The 7,994-nt window shown below is 40.8% G+C and overlaps 1 long non-coding RNA gene across 1 annotated transcript in view; it reads left to right on the top strand.

Annotated features, from left to right (window-relative positions):
* Window positions 1-469: 469 nt before the first annotated feature.
* LOC140646992 (uncharacterized) overlaps window positions 470-7,994 on the top strand; it is a 52,580-nt gene continuing 45,055 nt past the window's right edge. The window contains exons 1-2 of the long non-coding RNA XR_012040628.1: window positions 470-586; window positions 4,103-4,304. This is a non-coding gene — a long non-coding RNA (uncharacterized lncRNA). The remainder of the gene's footprint in view (window positions 587-4,102; window positions 4,305-7,994) is intronic.

Here is a 7,994-nt window from a genome sequence, read left to right as displayed (position 1 = left end):
ATTAACCTAATGAAAAAATACAATTCATCACACCTTTGTGACTTTTTTCCTTCTCAATTTTGAAGCTGAAAAAAAAATATCATTGACATACAGGGTTAAAAACCATTAGTGAACAGCTTTGAAAAAATTTTCCTTGCTTAAAGTTGTGGTGTCCCCCCTTAGTCAGTTCTAGTTCAAATTGAGTGTTAGACACTACTGAATCAGGACAGTTTTATAACTGATTTACATGGAACCCCAATTCTACCTACAGCACTCACTCTCTTTTCAGGCGTGTAATGAACCAAAGCACAGAACAATGGAGAATCAACTCCGTTGTCAGTCTCATACAGTCAAACTAACTTTCTGCTTTCTTCTTAATGTTACATCTATGTTTGTTCATCATCTGTTTTTTTTTCAGTTTAGGAAATATTTCTGTCCTCTGATGTGTACATACAAAATTGTATGAAAAATCCATAAAACTGATGTGTGGATGGACTGCAATAAGGAAGTTCTTGCATTACAGACAGATTAGAGGCCTCTCCTCAGCAGATCTTTTCTGGAGATGACTGAGACTTGACATATGTGTAGAGAATCCACTAAATAGTAGGTAAGCAACTGATGGTTTATACTACTTGAAATTCTTGTGTAGTACTTAAGATATTTTTAATTAGATGGATTTTTATATAAAGCAATAATAAAGAGCCTGGCAGATTGGAGCATTTTCTAAGGCTCAGGAATGACTTGGAACAAAGACTTTTGCTCTGCTCTTAGGTCTAACACTTACTAGTAGTTTAACAACAGATGTACCACTCAACTTCTGTGTCATTTTACTCATTACGTGATGATAGGTAAGATTTATCAATACCTAATTGCTGAAGTTGTCATAAAGTCTTAATAGATGTTCATTATGCAACAAGACAGTCTCAGGTTGGAAAGGCTATCAAAATGTTAAGTTTTTACAGCTACACGTAGTGAAAACTCAAGATTATTGACCCTTGGGAAATTACAAAATTCAGGAGAAAAGGGGGTTTGTTTCCACTTGGAAACAGAAAAAACCCTAGAACTTTCTGTACAACCAAAAACTTTTTTCCATTTTGAGGAAAAAAAGTTGAGACGTTTTATTTATTTGAAACGCATCCCAGCTTCTCTGGGACTTCAGTTTGAGGGATTCTGCAGGCTACTGCCAAGAATTTAAGGATAGCTGTTACCCTTTGGTATAGAGAGTGGATTTGGTAAACCGCGATCATGCTGCCTTGAGCAAGGGTTCTTTGGGCTCCTAACAAAGTCTGCATATCCAGCATGCACTTGCTTTGGGGCAATGCTATGATATCTGCTTCCCTTAAGTTGGGGACCCCAAAGCTTTCATAATCTGAAACTGTGGGTTTTCAAAGTGCACTGCTCCAAGAGAATGACAGAACACATGGGCTGTCCTGGGGCCAGGCCACACGCTACTCATGCATGATCTGCTGAGCCAGAAACACAGTTGCTTTGAAGAGGCACTGTCTCCCTTCCTGGCCCCATGGCAGGGGCAACGGAAGCTATGAGAAACCAGATTTAAGCCACAGTTGTCAGCACTTCCCCTCTCCTTGCTGCAGCATGTCCCACAGAGCTCCTAATGGTGTGTGGTCTCCTGTTAAACTCTTGGGGCAGTTTGAGCTTGAGGGAGTCTTGTGGAAGCCTGTTGGAGGCCTTGTGGAGTCTCTTGAGAGCCTGTTTGGCCAGTAGGAAGGAACCAGGCAATGAATCAAGAAAAGGTCTTTGGAACTGCAACATTTCTATATTGAATTTTTATCTTAGGGGATCACAGTTTTCTTTGTTAGGAAAGATGTGTCAAGCTGTAATTACAGTTTTGGAATAGTGCAGCTTCAAGTCAGTGTGCTGATCTCTGTTAGACTGACTTCGACAGCCCTGCCAATGTTCCCCAGCTCAGCAGCAGGCCCTTAGCATTTATCTCTCCATCCTGAATTGTTGAAGAATGTTGCTAAAGAACAGTTTCACACAGCTACTGAATTTCAGTGCTTATTAATTCTTTGTGCATTTGTGTGGAAGAAGTAAGCCACTGCATTTGCTTCATAAGCATCTGTAAGGCTTCATTTGCTTGGAGATGCTTTGGGTGAAAGATACTGTAGGTGCAAAATAACAGTAATATAGGTCTATTGTACCAGAACTCATAGCAAAGGAATATTGTTATAACAAAATTCTGCGATTTATTGTACTCTGCTAAACAATGGGTAACATAAGGATATGAAGAAAAACACTGACTGACTTGAATTGAAAATGAGAGAATAACAAGCTCATCTTAGCACTGATTACATAAATAAACATGGAGAAGAGGCTTATCTGCCTCTGGCAAATAGCTGAAATGAATATTTCAAAATAAGACCTCTCTTTCCGCTCACCAGAAAGCATTCTATTTACATGGTTAGCTTGGCCTCTCCCTGATGCTCATCATCGGGTTTAGAAGGGAGAGAGCATTATGTTTCCAGACACCTGAGCTTAGCTGCAAAAGTGCATGACACTCACAAAGCAAGTACAGATTGAATTTCCAGCCTTGCATATACCATCCCACCTTCTCAGCTGTAAAAGGGATAAGGATGGTGAAGATTGCTATAGAAACACTACTGGCATCTTTACTGTTACAGCCCTTGGCTGCTTTTCCTGTTAGTCACAAGCTGGTGACCACAGAGACTACCCCCCATGTGAAAAGTAATTTGGTTTTATAACTGAATATGGTGTTACTGAGATGATCTAGACTGAGAGGCCTAGAACCTGATGTCCTCTCTCCACAGAGTGGTTCCAGCCTGAACACCTTCAAAAATAGCCTTCCTTCTCAGGATTTACAGCAGTGTTTAATGGGTACCAGCAGAGGAAGCAAGAAGGGAGATTAATCTACAGTCTAGATCCATGCTACCTGAAGTGTGGGCTATGAAAGTGCCCAGAGGGATTTATGAAGCATAGAAAAAGCTGAGCAATCAGCATCTTGGTTCGTCCAGAGAGTGATTGTGTAGGGAGGTCAGTTCTGGGCCTTGAATTAGATCTAGACCTTCCAGTGAGGTCCAAAAGTATTGGCATGGATAGCTATCCATCAGCTGGCCAAAAGCACTTCCTTTATGGTGAACAGCCTGCAGGTGTTTTCACAACTCCCTGTTGCTACTCATCTACAAAAGGTATGGTCATACCACTGATGTGGGAGTAGTACAGTCTTTTTAGCCTATTATCAGTCCCTTGGCCATCAAATCCTATGTATCACAACCTGCTAAACAGAATTCTTCATGATTTCAGATGTAAATTATATAGTTTCAATTGTTAGGAGGGATTCTTTTTCATCATTAGCAGCAGTCCAAGATGTCTAAAAGTCTAAATCATTCATTATCAGCATGCAACGCACTCAGATATGTGCTGTTTTCCTCATCACATAGCATATGGGATCTGGTGTTGTTTCAGTGGAAAAATTCCCTGCTGAATAGTTAACAAAAAGCAAAAATGTGCTTTTGATAACACAAGGACCATTTGTGGTTGTGTAAGTAAGGAGAATTTTGCTTACACTCAGCTAAGCGAGTAAAGTTAGCAGAGAATTGTCTCTGGCATAATAATGGCTTTGTAGAGACCCTGATGAAAGGACTGTGTGACCCTGCATACCAGAGGAAGCACAGGAGACCCAGATAGTCGCTGTGCCTCCCAAATGCACACCCCTTCTTGCCCTAGCAAGGCTGAGCTTCAAGTGATGGAGTATGCCTGCAGGCATCTATGTGGGTGCTTGGACTTTCTTCTTGAAACCTGTTAACTTAAAATCTGTTCAACAAGTGCTTTCAGAATTAAAAACAGAAAGAGATGAAGCAGTTAAGGTTGTAATCTGTGAGTTTATACTGCAGGAATATGTCCGTCAGCTAAGTTGAAAGTTAATAGGGCATCCGTTTTACACCAAAGAATCTGGCCTACAGTAAGGAGAGACATTCCTTTGCATGTCTGGAATGGGTTTATAACTGGGTTACAGTTAGCTCTGTAATTCTAGCTGATTTGATCTGTGGCCAGGAAAGAGAGATGGAGCAGCTCACATAAAAATGCAGTCTCATGTAGTATTATTTCATTCTTGGCAGTTCTTTTGCCTTCTTGTCTTACGTAGTTGTATGCAGAAGATCACTGACTCCTTTCTGACTGTACCAGCTTGCATCTGGAGACTCGGAAGGATGGCTCTGGCTGAAGGACATAAGAATCTTGTGCGATTGTGGTTGCCCGTACCACCCAGAAGCAGAAGCAGAAAGGCAGTCATTCATATGGTGCTGAATAAATCCACAAGGGAACTTGGCAGAGAAAAGGAGCTAAAGGTTAGTTGATGTGAACAATCTCAAACTAACACACACCACCTTCCCGCTCCCGCCACCATCAGATCTGAATCAGCTCTTCTGAAGCATGGAAGCGCTTTCTAGTAACCCACCTGAGCAACAGTGAAAAGAATTCCCATGGGAATAATCAGCTAAAGCGACCATGATTTTGGCCAGTTAAAACTACTGGGCCAAATTCTGCAAGTCCTTAATCTGTATTCTGCTAAATTCCTGCTGGCATCAAAGGGAATAATTTTGCTTGAGTAAAGGCATAGTAATTGTATGGTGCTGCTGGACTGACTATTTCTGGATCTGTTTATCACTTGACTGCAAGAGCACCAGCAACACTTGCCTGCCACAGGAATGAGCAAGAAGCCGTGACTGGTGTTTGCCAAGTAAAAAATCACACCAAGTGAATAGGCAGAAGGACTTTATTGTGCCCCAGAATCACAGCTGAACTGACAGACGAGAATTAGAGAAATAAATAGGACTGCATGATTTGTCCATAAGATCTACACCTTAAAAAGAGGGTCTGGCAGCATTTTTAAGAATGTTAGGAGACTTGGAAGATGTGTGTTTTTGCTCGCGTTCACTGTACTCTAGAAAGCTTGCTTCAGGCTCCCTCCTCCTTCAGTGCTGCCTGTGAGGACTGCTCTGTTGATAGCAAGAGCAAGCCCCAGATGATAACAGATTGGTGGGTATAGCCAGACAGTAAAGGGAGGCTTCATGAAGCCCTTAGAACTAGCCTTGCTTTCTCCAGCTGAAGTACAGGATAGGGCTTTTTTTGTTTATCATGGAACAGTGAGGGTAGGATAGGGACTACATCTATGGCAAACTTAATCTGAAATAATTGAAGGCAGAAGGGAAAAACTCACTACAGTGTAAGGCTGCACAAACTGTGGTAATGCTCTGCTCCAAGTGTCTTTATCTGGTTGTGGGCTTAGACTACAGTAGAACAGACCTCCCCTCCCTCCTTTGGCGCTGTTCAGTATATGAAGGGAGTTCGTATTCCCCGGAGGATCTTAGTTCATTTAGAAGCTTCTTCAAAGTTGTAAGGAAAAAATTATAGGTTAGTTGATTTGTTAAATATATTCTTTTAATTGACTCCTAGAATTGCAAGCTTTCTAGGTTTAAGGGTATCCTTTCGTCTTTGTTTACTGAGTTCTCTAAGAGATGAACTAATTATATTACAGCAAGTTCAAAGCAGCCATGTGTATGCCCTGGGCAGCTCTTAAACATTTGCTGAAAGGTACAACAGGTGGCTAGGTGGTAGGTAGTCATAAATAATCCTTTACTGTATTAAGTTAGGATTCAAACATCCAGCTAAGCGGTGTCCTCTGTCTTCTCGCCCTGCTCTTGTATGAAGATGGTGTCTGTGTTCTTTATTGAGGGCAGTGCCTGGCATGGATCAGGACACTGCACTGAACACTGAAGCAAGCAAGATAATTTCCACAGTTGTTATCTGAGTAAAAATGAGGTTTTGCTGGACCTTCCCCCAACCACTCTCGTGCAACAATTGCTTTGTTCATTGTGGCTTCCCTATTTGATGTATTTTCCCCTCCATTAGCCCCCTTTTGCCAGCCCACCACTTTGTCATATGTGTAAATGTCAAGTGGCTTTAAAAATGAATCAGAACATTATTTCTGTCACTCTCACATATCTGATCACCTCCATCTCTGCACTTGCCCTCTAAAATGCTCTCTGTAATTACTCGGTATGGGCTAAGTTGGACTAATTTAGTAACAGATAAGCGTAAAGTGAATTACTGGAACTTATTCGGTTCCTCAGCCAGATTTCAGACTTCTCGCATCTCTTTCCTTAGTTGTAACAACTAATATGTTTAGCACCTCATCCCACACCATATTAGTGTCAATGCCAGGATTTGGGAGGGTTTGCAAGAGTGCTTATTCCTCATTTGCTCTCAAATTAGGCCAAAATGCAAACTTCGTAAAAACAAACTCAATTCCATTTTCCAGGAAATTAATCTTTGTGATTTATTTCATTTCCAAGCTTTAAAAAAGATTTTTAAATTAAACTTTATATTGTATATAAAATATAATATATTAAATTATAAAAATGTAATTTAAAAAATTTAAATGTAAATATAATTTTAAAATTTAAATTTAAATATGAAATACAAATGTGGACACTTGAAACAGTTAAACCTTTCAGGATTTTGTGGGATTTACTATTTGTATTCTCAAACCAATAGTTTGCCAAGGTGAACATGAATTTGCAAAATGTTTTCGTCTACCTGAGACTTGTTTTTTTAATTTCAGCAAAGTCTCAACCCAAATGTTATCTTCAGCTGCATGAGCAGGATTCTTTACTGGAGTGAAATAATATAATGCTGTGGCTTCACGGAGCTTTTTTGGCTTATTCAGTGAGGATGGATTTACTCGAAGGGCTCTGGAGGCTCAGAGAACTCAAACCCCATCTTTCCATCTAACTAGTAATGGCCAGTGTGATATATACATTCCCTTGTCTCATGTTGTAGTTACAGCTGGATGGCTATTAACCTCATATAGTAGTTAATTCCCAGAAAATACAAGCAGAGATATAGGGTTGAATGGAGCCTGTGTTTGTTCAGAGACTTTCTTGCTGCCTAGTAAGTAGCATTTTCAAGTAGTTCAAGGTGCAGGTGGTGAGTTTCCTGTTTCTTGCTATATTTGGTGCCATGTTTAGTCACCTGCCATAGGTTTGCACTGTCACTTATAAGAGCAACTGTGGCTCTGAGAGTGCGTTTGGGAGAGACTATGTGTTTAGGAGTGGATATAACTTTAGGAATGGTCTTAGGAATGGACGTGGCCTTGGCAGTTGGTTTGGGAGAGATCATGGCCCTGAGGATACATGTGGGGAAGCATCTGGGGCTGGGAGGGTGAGTGGGCTTGGGAGTGAATGGAGCTTTATGAATGCATTTGGAAGATGATGTGGTCTTGGGAGGAGTATCAGGAGTGGGCATGGTCTTTGGTGTGCTCTTGGAGGTAGTCTTTGGACTGACTTTGCCTGAGGGTTTGGAAACTTGTCTTGCCTTTTGTGTGTGTTAGGACTGGTGCTTACGGCTCTGCTGGAAGGTCTTTTTTCGACCTTTCATCTGATATTTCCATGGCATCTTGCACCCACTGGAGGTCAGTCCTCACATAGATCTTGCGGTGTGCTGTAGTAAGGAACCTGCAGAACAGAAGCAAAGCCAGGTAGCCATTACACTTCTGGTTTCTAACCCAAGATTTGCTGTAAAATTTACAATGAGACCTTTTAAATTAATCTGTCATCACATATTCAATACAAAACTAGACCACAATACTAACTGTTCATACATTGGGCATGTGTATAGTTATATATAGTATGAGTATATATGAGTATACATAATTATACTCATGCGCAATGTATGAACAGTTGGTGTTGCTGCCTGCAACTGTGAACCACTCTGGGGTGTCTCATATACAGCAAATAGCTGGTGAACAGCTGGTGAAAGAGTTACTAAGCTAAAGTATAAAAGTACCTGGCAAAAAACATCATCTATGCTTAGAAATAAGTATGTTTGTGGAGCAGCACTAAGTAGCACTAGTGGGAACATCTCAAAATGTTCTCCAAGGATAGATCAATGGTTACATAGGATGAAAACTGTGCTCCCTTTTTCTCCAAGTGTATAAACTGCAGGGGTTTTATTTTGTGTGCTGACTTCCACTACCG

Source organism: Ciconia boyciana, chromosome 1 (genome assembly GCF_034638445.1).
Source record: "Ciconia boyciana chromosome 1, ASM3463844v1, whole genome shotgun sequence".
In the NCBI taxonomy this organism is placed as follows: domain Eukaryota; kingdom Metazoa; phylum Chordata; class Aves; order Ciconiiformes; family Ciconiidae; genus Ciconia; species Ciconia boyciana.
Note: the sequence above shows the minus strand (reverse complement) of the source record. Positions and strands in the feature narration are given on the sequence as shown.